Source organism: Tachypleus tridentatus, chromosome 10, assembly GCF_004210375.1.
Source record: "Tachypleus tridentatus isolate NWPU-2018 chromosome 10, ASM421037v1, whole genome shotgun sequence".
Classification (NCBI taxonomy): domain Eukaryota; kingdom Metazoa; phylum Arthropoda; class Merostomata; order Xiphosura; family Limulidae; genus Tachypleus; species Tachypleus tridentatus.
In genome coordinates this window covers 190,447,558-190,469,403 of record NC_134834.1, presented here as the reverse complement: position 1 = coordinate 190,469,403, position 21,846 = coordinate 190,447,558, and the positions used below count along the sequence as shown (strand labels likewise).

The following is a 21,846-nucleotide window of genomic DNA, read 5'->3' as shown; positions in this document are numbered from 1 at the left end:
CAGGTTCGAATCCCCGCCGCACCAAACGTGCTCGCTCGTCCTTTCAGCCATGGGGGCGTTATAATGTGACGATCATTCCACTATTTGTTGGTTAAAAGAGTAGCCAAACAGTTGGCGGTGGGTGGTGATGACTAGCTGCCTTCCCTCTAGTCTTATACTGCTAAATTAGGGACAGCTAGCGCAGATAGCCCTCGTGTACCTTTGCGCGAAATTCAAAACAAACCAAAATATATTATATCGGTTTTCAGCCAGTTTTTCTTTTTGTTATTCCGGTTTTCGCTCCACTATAGGCCTACAGACCACAACAAAGCAATTCATAGAGTATGTATACTCACGTTTGATATACCGTACTTACAACGACAATATAGATTCACATTAACAAAACACACTGTAAACCACGGTACTATTCAAATATGATATAAAAACAAGGGGTAACAAAATAAATTTTAAATATATTTCTTTATAAAACAAAAACATGTAAACAACTAAAATTCAACAACAGTCGTACATACCAAATTCTCTATCACATACCTTTAACAACGAGATTTTGCAGAAAGTGAAAACTACATCAGCCACCCAATTCCGTGGTGACCCCCGATATTTAAGCGCATGCGCTATATCAGTAGCAACGTCATCTAATACAAAGAGAAAAACGATTAATTTTAAAATTTAGACAAATAGAACAAATCAGTATTCCATTTCCATTTATCTTTTCATTTTCTGCTTACAGAACATTTAAAAAGTTTTCAATAATTAACAACAAAATTATAAACTACTAACATATAACAACTAAGTTTTAAATCTTGAATAAAGGAAGAGCTAAGCGGGTTTCTACAGATAGTGTCCATACAAGTATTGATAAAACCTTTTATAATTCTCAACGCGGCATCCAGTATCACGTACTTAAGCGATTTAAAAAAAAAAAAAAAAGACAGCCACACCATTTTCACCGATTTCATTATCGACGACGCATTTAACTCAGCACGGAGATCATTAAGCTGACTACAACATAACAAACATAAGTGGACGCAATACTATTAATTAATAAAATTAATTTCTTTCTTTGAGTAAATATTGTTATGAAGTGAATGTCTTTTCCAAGTTGGCAAAGCACGATTATAATTAATTTGCCTCTCATAATACATTATTATTAAGCCTATTTTATTAGCCGCGGCGTAGCGACTCATTGAATGGCGAAACGTTTTTAAAGTACAAACCTTTATATCATAGCTTTGCCATCTCTTGGTCTATTTGAGATATAATTATAGTTTTGGACTCGGGAAGTGAAACCCTTTCGATTGATGTATTTGTTCGTGTCTAAGGTCTCATAGGTTATTTTGTAATAGAAAAAAAAAATTACCCGTGAAGAAAGTTCTTTATTACATATTTGTGACTTAAGTTATGCTCCATCGAACTACAGCATTTGGAGAGCATAAAAAACACGTTTGTGGTTGTGTTGATTACCCCAGAGCGTAGCTTAGTGCAGTTTAAAAATACCTTCTAAGAATTTATTTATAAAAGCAACATTCTAGACTTGCTTTACAATAGAGGTCGCTCTATACATTGAGGTCTCAAAGGACTGCAGTTACTTTCCTCAAAAATAGAGTCATCTTATTATACACCGGTGAAAACGGTATCGAAAAACAAACAAAACCCAACAATATATAGAATCATCTGTTGGACACATTCACTATTAATTATATTTTCAGGCATAGTATTGAAACATTTGCGATAATAGTCATTCAAAATGCACTGAGGTATTTGATAAGTGTGTGTTCGAATGGTATTGTTGTTATTTCAATTTCTTCAACAATTCTTTTCATTAGAAGAAAAAATGGAATTGTGACTGGAAGTTTGTGAACATTTGATTTATGAGCCTTTATTAACCGGCCCGGCATGGCCGAGCGCGTAAGGCGTGCGACTCGTAATCCGAGGGTCGCGGGTTCGCGCCCGCGTTGCGCTAAACATTCTCGCCCTCCCAGCCGTGGGGGTGTATAATGTGACGGTCAATCCCACTATTCGTTGGTAAAAGAGTAGCCCAAGAGTTGGCGGTGGGTGGTGATGACTAGTTGCCTTCCCTCTAGTCTTACACTGCTAAATTAGGGACGGCTAGCACAGATAGCCCTCGAGCAGCTTTGTGCGAAATTCCAAAACAAACAAACAAAGCTAGCGGAGATAGCCCTTGAGTAGCTTTGCGTGAAATCCAAAATAACATAACTTTGTTAACTTTAATTTCTTATTTATTACTATGCTAACAGTACCAGGAAATGTGTTCAGTTTTATCGTAATGCTTTTTTGTTTTTACATTGGAGTTTTTTTTTTTCAAATATAGTTTTTAGTAAATATATGGATGAAGTTAAATTCTTAGAAAGATTTGGGGTGAAATTTATGAGCACTTTTTCTATTTAAAATGCTCTTCTGTACAATCCCTTTTTTTACTTCTATGAAGTACATTGAAGATTTTTTTTATGAAACGTTGTATACGTTAGCTTTGCAACGCTTAACCATCTCGCTAAACAGATGTCCTTCTTGGAAATGTCTATCAACCAAAAATATATCCGTGGTAGCATTGAGGTATTGAACGTTGGGGAATTATCCGTGAAACAAATCTATAATATATTACCTGTGGTCAATGGCTCGTGTGTACAGCGATAAACTACTAGAATATTCAGGCCTCATGAAGTATGATTAACATTTTAAAACCGACCATGTGTACATTCATCAAGAAAACCAGATGGAACTTTTCCCTTCATGTAATGTTATGTTTTCTTAGGGAATTAGTGTAGAACAGTGGTATAATAAACGGTTAGTGTGCTATAGCTAATAATTTTAAATCTCTTTATGGTTGGTTTGCTTTGAATAAAAAGACTAAAAATGATAAACTAAACACGTCAACTTGTAACGTCAATCTGTAACTGTTGTCTCTAATTTTGTATTGATAGAGTAAAAGGTTTGTTTTGTTTTGGAAATTTACGTAAAGATATTTGAGGGCTATCTGAGCTAGCCGTCCCTAATTTAGTAGTGGTAAACTAGAGGGAAGGTGGCTAATTAATAGCACCCACCATCAACTCTTGAGGTGTTATTTTACTAACTAATAGTGGGATTGACCGTCCCATTGGTGCCTCGGCGGCTGAAAAGGAAAGCACGTTTTGCAATGGAGATTAGAACCTACAACCTGTGAGTCAAGCGCCATAACCATCAAATCATGCCAGACCAGAGAAGAGGGAAAGCAGCTAGACAGCAACACTCAATGCCAATTCTTTGGCTACAGTAGTCGCCATTTTTACAATCCATCCATAGCACCGTAATATGGAGCGTGGTTTCCTTTTATGGAAAGAGTGCGTGAGTCATAAACCTTTGAATTCACAGTTTATCACGCTGTCACATCTGGCCTTAAATCCCAAGAAAACTATATAAAATAAGGACAGAACATCCTCACAGATTCACTATGTATAAGAGGCTACGTCCCAAACAAATATTAAAGAAACACTGTAATGTAATTCCCATTACCTTAATCGCACTTGTATTTGGTAATTTAAACCTGAACGAACCCCTTATGCAACACTCAGGTTAACGGTTAGTTTCAGGTATATCAACACCTAACTTAGTTTGCTTATAAGTGAGATAGAAACCAATTATTTAATATTTACCACCTAGATTAAAGGAGTAACGAGTATGACTAATACTGGTACAACTTTCTTTTTTTGAAAAATAGAAAACATGTGGCACACCTCGGCTTGAACCTTGGATCTTCAGATGCGCAGTCCAGCATGTTGGCTACTGAGTCCACACCTGGCCTTTTAACTAAAATAGAAAATAAAAGTGCTTTGTTTTGGTTTGGCTGTGAAAATAAATTAATGCATCATTCTTATTTATTTGATTAATTGTTTACAGATTACACGTTAAACAATGAAACATTTTATAAAGTTTTTGTTAAAACCTATTGACTAGTTTACACAAACGAAGAATGATGAAAAACTAAAATTAAGTTCAAATTTAAGTCAGTGATAGCCTTTCCTTTAAACTTTATAAATTGTTTATATAGGCAAAGGCCCTGGTGGTTAGGGAGCTCAGCTCTAGATCTGCCTGCCACTTCCGAGTTCGAATCCCATTCCACCAAATATGCTCGCCCTTTCAGCAGTGGGGGTATTATAATGTGATTGTCAATCTCATTATTATTCATTGGTAAAATAGTACCCCAAGTGGTTAAGGCACTCGACTCGTAATCCGAGGGTCGCAGATTTGAATCCCCGTCACACCAAACATACTCACCTTTTCAGGCGTGGGAGCGTTATAAATTATGGTTAATCTCACTATTCGTTGGTAAAAGAGTAGCCAAAGAGTTGGCAGTGGGTGGTGCTGACTAGTTGACTTCCCTCTAGTCTTACACTACTAAATTAGAGATGGCTCGTGCAGATAGCCCTCGTGTAGCCTTGTGCACAATTCAAAACAAACAAACAAACAAACAAACAAACAACTTTATAAGAACGTTTCTGGTAATACTTACTTATTAATGTAAACTTAGTTAGTAGTACTTTCTAAGTATATTGAATAGACTGACAAAACTGTGGTAACGTTTTTTTAGTTACGATAATTTGTCCAAAATTAGGGACAGCAGCAGATAATTTTAGTAGTTTTGCCACGAATGAAAAATATAAAAACCAACCTACAAGCATTTTTATAATGGAACGTCACAAAAACAAACGTTTACAGAAGTGTCGTCAGACATTGATTCAACTTAAATCATAATTTGTTTTTGTACCGAGGGAGGGCGCGCTATTCATAGTGTAAGATATTAAGTTAAAGTACCCCTATTTTTTTATTTCTTTTCACTATAGTGAAAGGTTATCATAGTAAGAATAAATGTCAATACTGATCAATGTGTCATATCAACCAATTGTATGTTTCTAAAAACAATATCGATATTCTCTCATTTTATTATATTATTAACCCTGGCCGATAATGCTGCTATATAACGTATTATATTGCCTTTCATCTCTCTGATTTAAAATCAATTTCTTGCCTTTATTTATCCAAAAGTCCCAACGTTTTCGTGTGCATTCAATAGAAAAAAGTAATTTTGATAAGCCGGTAACATCTTCCATCATTGTAATAAAAATGCTGTATTTTCATTTGTTTTTATTGTTCTTTCACAATGAACTAGGGTTTTCCAAGATCATTTTTTGTCGCAGGGAAAATTGCGTAACACGGGAATATCCATTCTCTATTCAATAAACAGAATCTTTTTAAAAGCCAATAACAGGGTACTTAACAAAATAACATACGATGTTTTGTTTGGATGAGTGATTTTATGAAATTTCTCTTCTATTACCATAATCGCAAGTAAAATGATTTGTGTAATACAATATACGTACAGTATTGAAGATAATTTTTAAAAGGCACAGATGATACGCATAGAAAAGTCACAAAAAACGAGCGCATGCAAGCAATTTGTTAATTTATCGCAAATACAAACCTCTGTACAAAGAAAATACAAAAGTAAAGTGAATAAACTGGAGAATGAATTGATATTTTCTATCAATGTCTGATTGTGAAATACTCTTCGAAATTCTGTAAAGTCGTTTAGCTCCTCGTTAACATTCTTAGTTTCCATGTAAGCCTACAAAGCCTCAATAATATTTGTATCGTGACCATATTCAGACCAAGTCATGGTTGCGAGTGTTTAATCAGTCCATTTTTCTCATCACATTAACTCCATGCTTAGAATCACTCTTTTGCTAGAAGATGAGTCTTTGAAAACGATTTTTCTTTGAGACAGAATTATGTGATGAACAAATACTTCATTATGCCAGTCAGCAGTCAGGGTGCCATCAATTTTGTGTAAATTTTCTTATACTGTAGAGGTGTAGATGTTATACTTGGACCGTGATACTGTGGTTCTCTTCCGTGCCATTGAACAAACTATTATTATTTGTTGACAAACAAGTTTGAACTGGATTTGTTGGGGGGAAAAAAGTGTCATTTTTTCCTCTCTTCTCATTTTATGAAGTCTGATGGTTATTTTGAACTTTCAGTTGAGATATATTTATTAAGTAGACTTTTAATTGAACCAGTTAAGGCTCCTCGGTGTTAATGCATATCTTGAGATGGCATTCACACCTGTACTTACTGTTTGATCATTGGCAAAGTCTGTTCTGAGTTGTGTCACGAATTCAGCACACTCACAGTTGTTTATCGCTATTTTAAAAGACTGCGAACTATCTTTCGCAACTGATTATATTATAGGCTGTTCTGGTTTCATATACTTTATTCAATTTCTATGCATTTGAGCATTTGCCAAGAATACATGAATATATACACCAGTGCTACTTTATGTACTCCATCACTGTATGGTATGCACTTTTTATAAGAAATTATGCTGAAGTAGCATTGTGTCAATGGTTGGATGACAGCCAGTCACGTGATTGTATTCTGGTGCAGTTCGTTTTCTTACAGTAGAGGAGTTGAAATCCTATAATGTTTATATTTTATAAGCATTTTATTCACTGTAACCATAATTATTCCCTTTTCGAACAAAATATATTAAGCTTTATCTTTTTATTGATTGAAATTAAATCTAACCATTTCAAACGTTTATGGTTCCTGTTGTATTGTTTTGATTGAGATGTCCATCATGTTATTAATCTTTTGTAAATATTATTATGGATCTGTTACCTCCAGGCCCGGCATGGCCAGGTGGTTAAGGCACTGGACTCGTAATCTAAGGGTCGAGGGTCGAATCCCCGACAAACATGCTCATCCTTTCAGCTGTGGAGGCGTTATAATGTGATTGTCAGTTTAACTATTATTTGGTAAAAGAATAGCTCAAGAGTTGGCGGTGGGTGGTGATGACTTTCCCTCTAGTCTTACACTGCTAAATTAGCGCAGACAGCCCTCGTGTAGCTTTGCGCGAAGTTCAAAAACCAAAAGCAAAACTGCTCTTCTGAACTTGACAAAACATAATATTCAAGTGGGATGTCTGAATGTGAAAATTTTCCCAACTGTATTTATATCTGCAGGTGACTTTGACAAAATATTGATAGAAAAGTAAAACTGATGGAGTGAGTTATTCACATTACTTCACAATGAGTGACACCAGTGGTTATGAAACTAAACTTGTCACGTTCTTAACGGTAATATGTTTAATATGTGTTTACAGACGTGACAGTTTACATCAAGACTGTTCTGGAAACATCAGCGTGAAATTAACGGTTATGATAAACCTTTAGTTATATCAGTCCAGAAAGAACTTAGGAAAACATCTCACAACTTGTGTGATTAATATGAAAGTCACATGTAATAAACAACCGTTACTCAATATAGTAAATAACCGTTACTCAGTATAATAAACAAACATTACTCAGTATAATAAACAAACATTACTCAGTATAATAAACAAACATTACTCAGTATAATAAGCAATCATTACTCGGTATAATAAACACACATTACACAGTTTAATAAACAACCATTACTCAGTATAATAAACAAACATTACTCAGTATAATAAACAAACATTACTCAGTATAATAAACAACCACCACTCAGTATAATAAACAAACATTACTCAGTATAATAAACAAATATTAATCAGTATAATAAACAAACATTACTCAATATAATAAACAACCATTACTTAGTATAATAAACAGTTATTACTTAGATTTCTATCGATCGACCTACAAAATGGAGACTATATATGTTAAAACCGAAACCTAAATTTAGATATTAATTAGAAAATTGGGGTTTAGAATCTCAAGGTTACGAATACTGAACGATGTATTAATACACAACCTAATGCAAGTTCCAAATACAGTTCTGTTTTCACTGTCCCCAGGGTATTGTTGTATAATAACTAAGGTGTAGTACAAACATGTAACACTTGATCTGGGCCTAAGGAATACGACTTTAACGTAGGATTCCATGGAGTGGTATAACTCTGACTTGTAAATATTCATGTAAACTGGATATAATTGTACTTCATCGGCTTAATATTGTTCATACTATAACAGCTGCTGTTTATGCACTTTGATAGTATAAACAATTCTTCAACCAATGCCGCTTATCTCGTATCACAGTCGGCCTACGAGCCGTGGTATTGAGCGAAAGGCATCGTTGGCACTGGATGTAGCAGATACAGTGTAGTTGACGTACTGTTATGCATTATTCTTTGCTTTCAGTCTTAGATTATTAGGATGGATCTTTAAATCCCAAGTGCATAATGCACGTGTCCAGTGCTGTGATTATAACACCATTTGTAACTTATAACTTTAAAGGCAAAATTACGTTTATTTCATAAGCAACCTAATGTTCAAAAGTGGTTGTTTTCCCTTTGTAGTCAAACCGAAACCAAAGGTTATTTCATCAGCATGCAGCACGTTCTCGTCCAGCGTAAATTGCAAAAGTAGATATAGATTGGAATGTATGGAATACATCGCCAGACAAGTTTATAATTAACAGCCAACGTAATAAAGCAACACGTAGTTTTCAAGAAACGTGAGACGATGAGAAAAATGACACATAGAATAAACATGTCAAGAATTAAAAAGTCTTCGAACCAGAACTAGTTTCGTATATAAATTATTTAGAATAATCAATTATAACGTCTCTGATATGGACCCAGTCGATAATTCTATGAGTTAATGTACTCGGTTTGCGATTGTACATCGTGTCTTCAAGCATGCCTATATCATATGATCTGTACCCCATCGATATTTCCAAGTGTTAGTGTATTCAGTGTTGTGTGTGTTTTTCGTGCGTTCCAAAACGTTAGTTATTACTCTAGAGCAGGGGTTCTTAACCAGGGGTGCCCGCACCCCTAGGGGGTGCGAAGATGATTCCCAAGGGGTGCGAGGATGCCCATGAATAATTAAAGCAAATCTATATTTGTACATAAGAGTATGCTTTATATTTCTCCAGGGGGTGCGAGAAATGATTACTGATTTGAAAGGGGTGCAAACACTGAAAAAGGTTAAGAACCGGTGCTCCAGAGTGTAAACGAATGACACTTCATATTCGAAACGTTCAGGTTGTTTTTACACGTGATACGGGTATGATAGTCTTAGTTCATCTCGTGTAGCAACACGTGTTTGTTTGTTTTTAAATTTCGCGCAAAGCTACATGACGGCTATCTACGCTAGCCGTCCCTAATTGAGCAGTGTAAGACCAGAGGGAAGGCAGCTAGTCATCACCACCCACCGCCAACTCTTGGGCTACTCTTTTACCAACGAAAAGTGGGATTAACCGTCACATTATAATGACCCCACGGCTGAAAGGGCGAGCATGTTTAGTGCGACGGGGATTCGAACCCGCGACCCTCAGATTATGAGTCGAACGCCTTAAACACGTGTATGATAGTCCCAGTTAATCTCCAGTAACATATGTATGTTAGTACAGTGCTTATATCTAGTAACAGAACATGTAAAGTACCGTAATGCTAATCTCCAGTAACACACGTATATTAATGCAGTGTTTATATCTAGTAACAAAATATGTAAGGTACTGTAATGCTAATCTATAATAACACACATGTGTAGTGTAATGCTAATCTGTAGTAACACACGTGTGGTGGTATAATGCTAATCTATGGTAACGCACGTTTGGTAGTGTAATGCTAATCTGTAGTAACACACGTGTGATACTGTAATGATAATCTATAGTAACACACATGTGTAGTGTATAATTACATTCCTTTCTTGTTTAATTTAGAACTTTATATATATTGGACTCTTATAACTTCCTTCAGGCACACGCAGAGCGAAATGTTATTACAATTTGAAGCATGTGTTTTGAACGTCTACGTATAAGATTTGATTTTACAAGTGGCAACGTTTTGCGCCTTAATAAGTGAGTTGTTATAAACCTGTTCCAGTAGAAACATCCAGAAACCAGCCTACGCTTTTCAAAACAATAAGCAATAAAACCGGAAGTTACGTGGAATTTAGGTCTTCTTCGGCTGCTTTCAATAAATCCTGTCTCTGACGTCATCAAATCTCGTTTAACGATAGGTTGGAAAGTCAATAGAGTTTATGTTTAAAGGCTTAGGAAACGTTCTATAACATATTTTAGTTGTACACTTCAAATAATTCACAGGATAATGGAAGATAAACGTCACGTGCGGCAAATAAAGGCATCTATCTACTGCTTGGTAAGAAAACATGAAAAACACAAAAACGGTTAAAATGGCTTTAAGGGGAAGCAAAGAAGGTAGGCAGTCATTGGATGAGGAAGAAGGTCTCTGTTGAAATATTGGTCATGTAAGGTGTTTCCCTTCGCAACAACATGAATAATTTCTTTGTATTTTAAGACAATAAACGTCAGCACGCTCACAAGTGATTTAGATGCACGCTAGAGGCCTTTAGTCGACTTCGAGTGAGTGGGGTGTGGACACTGAAGGCAAAAATAAGGCAAGAAGAAAACTTATTACGTGGAAGTCATTGGAAGATTTGATTCTAGTAGGTAAACGTGTGACTGAAAAAAAGGTCTGTCTTAATAAAAGCTTTTGGCGTTTTACTAACACCACTCTATAAATGACGGTGTGTTTGTTTGTAAGTTAAACACAAAGCTACACAATGGGCTGTTTGTGCTCTGCCCACCAAGGGTATTGAAACACTGTGAGAAAGGTTCTGGTATTATATTAAAATTACAAGCATTTTCAAATATTTATCAAATTATCTAGGTTAATGTTTTTAAAGATATCAGTATCTGACGCGACCGCAAGGAGCAGGCAAATGAATGATAAAAACTGAGATGAGTTTTTTTTTTAAATTTATTACAAGAAAAACAGTTTAGAAAAAAATTTGACTAAAGAAAACAAACTTATTCATAAACAGTTTGAACCTAAATAAGACAAGGCCTCTTTTGTCTGGTTTGGCCAGGAGATGTCATCTTGTTGTTATAATTTGAAGTTAAGCACAAAGCTACACAGTGGGCCGTCGGTGCTTTTCTCACTACGGGTATCGAAACCTGGTTTCTAGCGGTGTAAGTAAGCAGATCTGCCGCTGTGCCACTATGAAGGGCAAAACTTCAGGAGCTTTAGCAGTCGGTACCACCAGACTAAATGGCAGCAAATTTTTATGGTTTGAATAATTTAAGGGTTTTGCGCTTCTTCGTGCCGCGGGGATCGAACCCCTAATTATTATATGTAGCGTTATAATGATTCAAGGTATTAAATGAAAAAGTATGCTTTAAAATTAATTTCACAAATCGTTTTAAAAATATAGCGTTCCTAATAAAACTATCTACAGGGTTTCTTTGACGATGTAGAACAATATCTTGTAAGATATTGTAATGCTTTACTTGTAACGTTTTTAAGAAACTTGAATCGAGAGGTCAAAAAGCATCCGTAGTTTAATTTTAATATCCATAAGTAACAAGCAACAAGAACAATTCTTTATAATCGTACTAAAGCAACTCCCCTTCCCTTCTACCAGTAGTTTAGAGGCCAGCCAGCTGGATTTGATACTCTGCAACTCGTAGTGGGCACATCACAGATAAGTTTTTCTTTTCGAATTTCGCACAAAACTACTCGAGGACTATCTGTGCCAGCCGTCCCTAATTTAGCAGTGCAAGACTAGAGGGAAGGCAGCTACTCATTACCACCCACCGCCAACTCTTGGGCTACTCTTTTACCAGCGAATAGTGGGATTAACCGTCACATTATAACGCCCCCACGGCTGAAAGGGCGAGCATGTTTGGCGCGATGGGAATGCGAACACGCGACCTTCAGATTACGAGTCGCACCCTTAACACGCTTGGCCATGCCGGGCCACATCACAGATAATTCATTATGTATCTTTGCGTTTAACAACAAAGAAACAATAATTATTAAAGAACTTTCAAACTTACTTACAAAACCGATAAGATATTAAACGTGACTTATTCATTGTAGGGTTCAATTTCGAACCTAAACACTTAAATTACAACTGACAAATTAAAATTATCGACAACAAGGTAATAATTCCATTCAAAGTACAAGGTGGAGTAATACTTACGTGAGTCAATATATATATAAATATACGATCGAAAATTTGTATAAATCTAGGGCATTACCACAGCCGTTCCAAATGCTAGAGATAGGATTCTACTATTCTTATCGGCCTAGCATGGCTAGGTGGTTAGGCGCCCGATTCGCAATTTGAAGGTCGCGGCTTCGAATCTTCGTAACATCGAATATGCTCACCCCTTCAGCCGTTGAGGCGTTGTAACATAAAAATTAACCCTACTATTCGTTGGTAAGAGAGTAGTCCAAGAATTGGCGGTGGGTGATGATGACTAGCTACCTTCTATCTAGTCTTACACTGCTAAATTAGTGACGGCTAGCACAAATTCCTCTCGTGTAACTTTGCGCGAAATTCGAAACAAACAAACGTGCTATTCTTATACTTGTAAATAAATCTAAATATATTAAATAGGGAGAAACAAAATTCTCGTGATAATAACAAAAGGTTGAAGTGTTTGGCGGTAACACCATTTACTTGTTACATCTTCCATATTTATGTTTCGCTTCTTCTTTGTGGGTATTTGGGAATGTTGGAAATTTTGATACCCAGGAGGGTCAGGTGCAAAAGTCTTTTTCCTCTTAACACAGCTGACACACTTCGCTTCTTCTTTGTAGATATTTGGGAATGTTGGAAATTTTGATACCCAGGAGGGTCAAGTGCAAAAGTCTTTTTCCTCCTAACACAGCTGACACACTTCGCTTCTTCTTTGTGGATATTTGGGTGTGTTAGAAATTTTGATACCCAGGAGGGTCAAGTGCAAAAGTCTTTTTCCTCCTAACACAGCTGACACACTTCGCTTCTTCTTTGTGGGTATTTGGGTGTGTTGGAAATTTTGATACCCAGGAGAGTCAGGTGTAAAAGTCTTTTTCCTCCTAACACAGCTGACACACTTCGCTTCTTCTTTGTGGGTATTTGGGTATGTTGGAAATTTTGATACCCAGGAGAGTCAGGTGTAAAAGTCTTTTTCCTCCTAACACAGCTGACACACTTCATTTGGGTGTGTTGGAAATTTTGATACCCAGGAGGGTCTGGTGTAAAAGTCTTTTTCCTCCTAACACAGCTGACACACTTCGCTTCTTCTTTGTGGGTATTTGGGAATGTTGGAAATTTTGATACCCAGGAGAGTCAGGTGTAAAAGTCTTTTTCCTCCTAACACAGCTGACACACTTCGCTTCTTCTTTGTGGGTATTTGGGAATGTTGGAAATTTTGATACCCAGGAGGGTCAGGTGTAAAAGTCTTTTTTTCCTAACACAGCTGACACACTTCGCTTCTTCTTTGTGGGTATTTGGGAATGTTGGAAATTTTGATACCCAGGAGGGTCTGGTGTAAAAGACTTTTCCTCCATCCCTAACTTTCATTCTCAGCTATTACTATGTTGTAGTTGTAGTGCTTTAGGGTCAGAGTAACCCACACTGCTCCGGCCCTTTTCAGGACAATGTCCATATATTGTCTTGATTTGCTTTTTTTGAAATGTTTATTTATTTTATTTTGTAATCTATTTATATAAATATATTTATGAACTATGAATATTATACTAATTCTAAACGTCTAGTGCTTGGTGGCCAGCTTTTATTTCTATTTCTTAAATATATATTCATAGGAGAAAGGTATGTAATTGTCACAAAACAATTAATTATTTTTAAATAAGAGCTATATTCTGTAAGGTTTTTAATAATTTTCTAAATAAAAAGAAATATCTTGAGCTGTGAACAATAATACGTATAATAATGCGCGATGACGAGAAAACCCACTTGTAGAGAAAAATATATATGTAAAAACGGCTGGTATGGATAGAGAAAACTGTATGTAGAGGAGCGAACAATGTTTCGACCTTCTTCTGTCATTGTCAGGTTCACAAAATAAACCAACACAAAGAAACACCTTTATACCTATATCAATAAATATAATCCAGCATATAAGCACGTCCTCTGCATTCCTACACTCAATTACACAACCGTCTTCAAACATGTGGTCAGCTATCGATCAGTTATGTCTTTTCTTCTTTGTGAATGTGACGATGACCGAAGAAGGTCGAAACGTTGTTCGCTCCTCTACATAGAGTTTTCTGTACTCATACTGGTCGTTTTTACATATATACTTAGGACTATGTTTATCATGTACGTGGTATCTGTCGAGATCACATAATAAATCATTTTTATGCCAATTTTTATCAAAATAATTTAGTGTATTATGCAAGAGTCTATCGGATGCTTCTCTCAGTTTGCATACTTGTGTTTGATTGTTGATGAAGTACTGGTACTAGCTGAGGTTATGATTGAATTTTGTATTTTCTGAAGTTTGTGTTAGTGATTTTGTATTATGTTTATCCAAGCTGGACTTGCGTATTCTATTATATGTCTAATGCATGTTTTGTAGATTTTTGTTACATTATCAGGTGATGTACCTTGATTTTTACCTGACAGACTTCTTGCACAATTTGCTTTTTCCAGATTCTAGTCAGGATATTGTTAGTATGCTGTATCCACGTTAATTTGATATCGTAAGTTAATCCTAAAAATTGAACCAAAGTAGCAGTCTGTAAAATTGATCCATTCATGTATAACTTTGGTGGATCTTTTTTCAGTTTATTTAATCTGGTGAATGGTATTACTAGGTTTCTCAGAATATTTATTTTTATTCTATATTTCTGGCAGTATTCTTCTAAACTATTCAGAACTGGTTGGAGGTTCGTTGCTGCTACTGAAGGAGTGGGGACACTTTTCCAGACTGCTACATCGTCAGCAAATTGTGATGCAAAACCTTTAGGTCCGACAGTGGCATATTACTCACATACACGATAAATAAGATAGGGCTAACTACCCCTCCCTGTGGGACTCTTACCTCGGATGAAAAACACTATGAGTAGGCACCATTCACATCTACTTTACACGTTCTATTGTTCAAAAGGTTAGATGGCCAGCGAATAGTTAGTTCCCTTGGGTGAATCCATTTTCATTAAGCGGTATCGTAATCCGTGATGCCAGATCGTGTCGAATGCTTTCTCAATGTCGAGAAAGCAAGCTACAGCACATTCGTTCTTGTTAAAACTGTCTGTAATTGTTTCAGTTAATCTGATTATGTGGTCTGTAGTTTGTGTGCATTTCCTAAAGCCGTTTTGAATTTCGGGTAATTTGATATTTACTTCTAAGTATATAGATAGTCGATTATTAATTATTTTTTTCTAATATTTTTTCCGATGCAACTGGTTAGACTAATCTGGCGGTAATCGTTTGGCTTATTTGCTGGCTTTCCTTCTTTCTGAAACATGAAAATTACGGCTTGTTTCCAACAAACAGGGATATATCCAACTGTAAATGATAAGTTAAATAAAGCTGTTAGGTGTACATATAATTTCTGACCACCATTGTTTAGGTGGATGGTTTGTATTCCATTTTCTCCAGGTGTTTTTTTGTTTTTGTTTTATCAGTTGATGAGTGTTCCAGTATATTGTTTTATCTGGTTTTATTGATGTGTTTATTGTGTTTACTGGGAATTTTGGTATAAACAGCTAGTCATCATCACCCACCACCAACTCTTGGGCTACTCTTTTACCATCAAGGGTGGGATTGACCGTCACATTATGACGCCCCCATAGCTAAAAGGGCCGGGCATGTTTGGCGTGACTGGGATTCGAACCACTGACCTTCAGGTTACGAGTCGAGCGCCCTAACCACCTGGTCACGTCGAGTCTCGATTTTTAAACCAGGATAACAAAACAAATTGTGATTATTTTTCAGTTATTATTGCATTTCAAGCGGAACATTTAAATAAAGGTAATGTGGTAAACAACAGCACAATAATAACTTTAAATATCTTGTTTTATTCTAGCGCAAAAGAACAGAATCGGTTAAGTGCGTTCGGTTTACCACGGGTATCGATCCCTGAATTTTAGCGTTATCCCGCCAGTTTATATAGATTTATGTACCATCTCTGTTCAATACACAGATGGTATGATTTAGTTATTTAGAAACATGGACTGTTTTCAATACACTGGTTTTCATCTTGAATAAGTAGTTTATGTAGCGGTATTTTTGGTCGCGTTAAACCTAATGTTTTTATTCAGAGTTTTGTGATACGTTTCAGAAAAAGCTTAAAATTATTTCTCATAAATATTTTCAGTTCTCTCTTTCAACAGGGCTCATAATCCGAGGGTCGCGGATTGGAATCCCGTCACCCCAAACATGTTTGCCCTTTCAGCCGTGGGGGCGTTATAATGTGACGGTCAAATTCGCTATTCTATGGTAAAAGAGTAGCCCAAGGATTGATGGTAGGTGGTGATGACTAAATGCCTTTCCTCTAGTCTTACACTGCTAAATTAGGGACGGCTAGCGCAGATAGCCTTTGTGTAGTTTTGCTGGTAGATTTATAATGATAAAATTATGGGTTATGTTTTCGCAGGCACAGCACAGATGGCCCATTTTAAAGCTTTGCGTTTAACAACAAAGAAAGAACAGAATTTCCACTTTTAGAAACATTCATAGGGCGACAATTGTGATTGGTTTCCCAATAAAAAAAGTAATAGCAAAAAGACGTGGAGTGAAACTAAAAACTATTTCCTCTTCGACCAGCAAACACAATGATTTGTGAACGAATTGAAAGTTGGAATATTTATCACGAACCATTGTTGCCACACCTTTCAACTGTCTGTTGACCAGGGTACATTATGTCTTTTTTTTTTTGCACTCGACAAACACATGAACTGATTCAAAAGGAGAGCCAACAATGTCCATTTCTTTGTTTAGAATTAAGCACTAAGCTACACAATGAGCAGCTGTCTGTGCTCTGCCCACCACGGGTAAGGGAAACCGATTTTTAGTGGGGGAGACGGGTGTGTGTGTGTGTGTGTGTGCCAACTGAAGAGGTTTATATTTTGACTTTGTAATGATCACTGTTACAGTGAAAAAAAGAATCAGAATATTCGATTTCATAATATCTTTCGTTTTCATAAGTTAATGGAATATGTCAGATTTAATATTAGATTTTAATTTGTTATAAGCTGATGGAAAATATTCGATTTTATATAATATTTTTCGTTTCCATAAATTAATTAGACCAAACTTTTGTTAACTGTTATATTTGAGATTCATTACCGTCTATTAAGAAAAATAAACAGGAACAAAAATTTCTTTTCATCACTTTTAGAAATTAAAACTTACCAAATTTAGACCATTCATATCCAATTTACGTTAAACACCATTATGATCAGAGTGTGTTATTGGGTGTTTGATAGAAATTAAAACTTACCACATTTAGACCATTCATATCCAATTTACGTTAAACACCATTATGATTAAAGTGTCTTATTGAGTGTTTCATAGAAATTAAAACTTACCAAATTTAGACCATTCATATCCAATTTACATTAAACACCATTATGATCAGAGTGTGTTATTGGGTGTTTGATAGAAATTAAAACTTACCAAATTTAGACCATTCATATCCAATTTACGTTAAACACCATTATGATCAGAGTGTGTTATTGGGTGTTTGATAGAAATTAAAACTTACCAAATTTAGACCATTCATATCCAATTTACGTTAAACACCATTATGATCAGAGTGTGTTATTGGATGTTTGATAGAAATTAAAACTTACCAAATTTAGACCATTCATATAAATATGAACGTCAAGATTTCGGTCAAAACTGTAAACATTTTTTGTGTTTATTGTCATTAAATAGAAAACATTTGATAACTTATCAGTTTCGTATTTTCTTCATGTTTTATTTTTTTTAGTGTTACATATTAAGGACTAGAACAGGATATTGCTTAAACGATCAAGCGAGAAGCTTTTAAATTGAGGTACAACATTGTAAAATTAGAACAGAGTTTCGTGTCGGTGTCTGCTGAGACCAATTATGACTCTTGATATAATTTGTTTTAACCTGTATGAAGCGTGCTCAGCAATATCGTGTCTCTAACGTTGGGCTGCCCCATCAGCAGCCTTGCACGATGAGTACTAGGTCACGCCTACAGATTAAGTAAGTACTAAACATAATTTGTGCAAACGTACCATGCATCGAACGTGTCTAGCCTTTGTAATTTTAATGTTATAATTAAATCAGTGTTCGAGCAACAATCAGGTGTGTTTGGTTTCAGAACTTTGTGCAGTGCTGTACTAGATACGTGTGGATGTCTCTGATTTTGAGCTGAAAGACTAGGGTTAAGGAAGTTAATCAACAGCATACATTCCCAGTAGTAGGCCTACTTCTGTATGGTCGAATAGTAGAATTTCACTCTTACTCTCAACAGCACCCACTCCCAGTAGTAGGCCTACTTCTGCGAATAGTAGAATTTCCTCTCAACACTTCTGTATGGTCGAATAGTAGAATTTCACTCTTACTCTTACAGGACACCCTCGGTCGCAAAGTACGGAGCATATTTCTGCGTTGTCAACAACGGATCCTAGGTTTCACACTGCAGGCACGCTAACCCTAAGTCACGCCTGGACTTAACTAATTTCAGAAGTTGCATTGTTCTGTATAACACAATACATTCACCATCCCAAACCACTGTTTTAGTTGTTGTGGCGTGTGTGTGTGTGAGCACTTTATTAAGACTGTCTTATTTGAAACGTCTTACAAATAAACATAAATTACGATCAGTTATGTCTTTTCTTCTTTGTGAATGTGACGATGACCGAAGAAGGTCGAAACGTTGTTCGCTCCTCTACATAGAGTTTTCTGTACTCATACTGGTCGTTTTTACATATATACTTAGGACTGTCTTATTTGAAACGTCTTACAAATAAACATGAATTACGACTGTCTTATTTGAAACGTCTTACAAATAAACATAAATTACGATTGGTGAAAATATTTTGACATATTCTTACTTACACGTTTGTGTTTGTACGCCAACCTTATTTATATTTTATATTCTGAGCATGTTTTGATGTAGATGTTGAACAGCACATTGGACGATACACTGTACTCATAGCTCGGAAATAACATGGATTGAAATCTAAACTTCTTTGTTTGTTTTTTTCAAATTTCGTGCAAAGCTACACGAGGACTATCTGTGCTAGCCGGTCCTAATTTAGCAGTGTAAGACTAGAAGGAAAGCAGCTAGTCACCACCGCCAACTCTTGGGCTACTCTTTTACCAACGAATAGTGGGATTAACCTCAACATTATAACGCCACCACGGCTGAAAGGGCGAGCACGTTTGGTGCGACGGGGATTCGAAAATGCGACCCTCAGATTAAGAGTTGAATACCTTAACCCTCTGACCATGCCGGGGCCCTTAAATCTAGGTAATTAGAACAAAACTTGAAGGCAGCCTCAACTTTTATTTGGCACCAAGCCAAATATACGCAGATTTTGAGGAATAACTAAATCATTCCAACTAAATCTCATTAGTTTATAAATAGCCTCGTGAATTTCCTGTAGTTTTAACCAACTTCATTATGGGAAACGTGAGTTACAGATTTTCTGAGGTGAGTGTCTATACAATGTCAATGATAAATGTTATACTGCGTGTTTAAATTATTATAAAGCCAAGCTTATAACGGAAGGGAAACACAATATGCATATTCCTGTTCATTTACTAGAACACCGTGTATGTATACAGTAATTATGTTTTTCGTGTTGTTGTTTTTTTTAAATAGAATTGGCAGTAAGTAAAACTGGATGAGTGTTACTTGTTTTTTGAATGAATCGTAGTCATGGTGTTAGAAACACACGTGAGCTCAAAACACCAGTTAAAGACAAAATAAAAAAATTATTTTACCCATGTTTGTCATTACACGAAAAAGTCTAACCCTTCAACGCTGTTGTTTTTTTAGTGCGAATTACACAATGGGCTATCTGCATTTTGAACCCCGAATTTCAGCGTTAAAAGTCCACCAACTTACTGCGGAACTTACTTTTCGAAAGCGCTTGGGTTATATGGTTTATTATCTTTATCCAGTAAATCACAATAATAATTGAAAACAAAACATCACAGCAGTAATCACTGTTGAAAATTAATTAAATATATTGCTGCTACTTATTTCAATTGGCCCGGCATGGCCAAGCGCGTTAAGGCGTGCGACTCGTTATCTGAGGGTCGCTGGTTCGCATCCACGTCGCGCCAAACATGCTCGCCCTCCCAGCCGTGGGGGCGTTATAATGTGACGGTCAATCCTACTATTCGTTGGTAAAAGAGTAGCCCAAGAGTTGGCGGTGGGTGGTGATGACTAGCTGCCTTCCCTCTAGTCTTACACCCCTAAATTAGGGATGGCTAGCGCAGATATCTCTTGGGTAGCTTTGCGCGAAATTCCAAAACAAACAAACAAACAAACTTATTCCAAAATTACGAAATATCGGCTATAAAATAATTTATGCATTAATAATACCTCACTGTTCATTAGTTGTATGGTCGTAAATATTTAATAAAAGTCATTAGATGGTGTATTTCTCCACCCATCTATATATATGCACACACACACACTCAAATAAATATATTCTAAATTTGTTATCGAAATATTGGTTAACAAAACTAACACTAAATGAAAGACAGGTTTCTCTTTCTGTCAATATAATGGTCACACAGCACGTTTTGCAACATTGAAGAAAAACCACATAACGCATGCGTAGACATATAGATTGAATAAACGAAAAGCTCAATGCGCACGTATGGTTAATAGATAGAGACTCCGAATCCTGATACATTACCGCTTTGTGCATGAGCGTCTAACCTTGTGTTTCGCCGGAAAAACACTTCTCGGGTCAGTCACTTCTCAGCTGTTATAATCTTCTATCGCTCGAGTTTAAACATCAGCGAACGTTTGGTGTTCAGCTCGGACTGATTACGGAATTGAAAGAAGTTCATGATTTGCCACATGGTCCAATAGAACATTCCGTGCATGGAACCAAGAGCAGTACAGAGAGCGAAGTACAGTTAACATCACACAACTAAATTATCCTCTGGAGTTTTGATACAGTTGCTGAAGCCATGGAGGTATTGGTTTTATATTGTGTAAAATAAAATTAGTCTTTAACTATGAGCACACTTCACGAGAGTTGCGTCTGCTAGACAACTCCAGGACTAATTAGGACAGGTAAGCTCAATTAAACAACCTTTATTTCTATTCTGAGTAGTCTTTGGAATGTTTTAACTTTGCTAAAGGTCGAGTTTCAAATGATTTCGAATTCTCAGCCAATACCTCGGTCCGCCAACTTTTTTTTTTTGGTATTTCACGGCAAACTTAAAACAAACGGTTTTTTTTTTTAGAAAAGCCCAAAAGACGCTTTTGGTACCATTCCAAAATCTAACCTTTAACGGAAAGCATGAAATGGCGGCTATTTTAATTTGGCGTAAAAAAAAAGAGCCCAGATGTTTTTAATTAATTACACGTCTTTCAAGATGGTTCTGTTTTTTTAGTAGGTTATTTAAAAGAAAGCCTTGAGTATTTCAGTATAACGGATTATTTAAAGTAGCAAGTTAGGGATATGTTTTAAATATTTTTTTTTTACCGGCTATTTTTAACACAATTAATTCCAAAGTTTGCCGCTGTACTCTGGTGCTAACTGGATAATTTGTCTCTAACAATAGTCTTTGAAAATGTTTGTTTTTGAATTTCGCGCAAAGCTACACGAGGGCTATCTGCGATAGCCGTCCCCAATTTAGCAGTGTAAGGCTAGAGAGAAGGCAGCTAGTCATCACCACCAACCGCCAACTCTTGGGCTACTTACTCTTTTACCAACGAATAGTGGGATTGATCGTCACTTTATAACGCACCCACAGCTAAAAGATGAGACCGGAATTCGAACCCGCCACCCTCAGATTACGAGTCGAACGCCTTAACCCATCTGGCCAAGCCAGGCCTGTATCCATAAGCATTAACTCGTTTTTACAAAGA

General features: G+C 36.2%; 1 protein-coding gene across 6 annotated transcripts in view; it reads right to left on the bottom strand.

The window, feature by feature from the left end:
* LOC143227832 (GMP synthase [glutamine-hydrolyzing]-like) overlaps positions 1-661 on the bottom strand; it is a 39,917-nt gene extending 39,256 nt beyond the window's left edge. For 4 of the 6 annotated variants that reach the window (XR_013015103.1, XR_013015104.1, XM_076459111.1 and 1 more), the window contains exon 1: positions 532-622. The gene's annotated coding sequence lies outside the window, so the exon portion shown is untranslated. Of the gene's footprint in view, positions 1-512 lie in introns of all 6 variants that reach the window. The other 2 variants (XM_076459113.1, XM_076459114.1) reach the window with 2 other exon arrangements.
* Between the last annotated feature and the right edge of the window lie 21,185 nt (positions 662-21,846).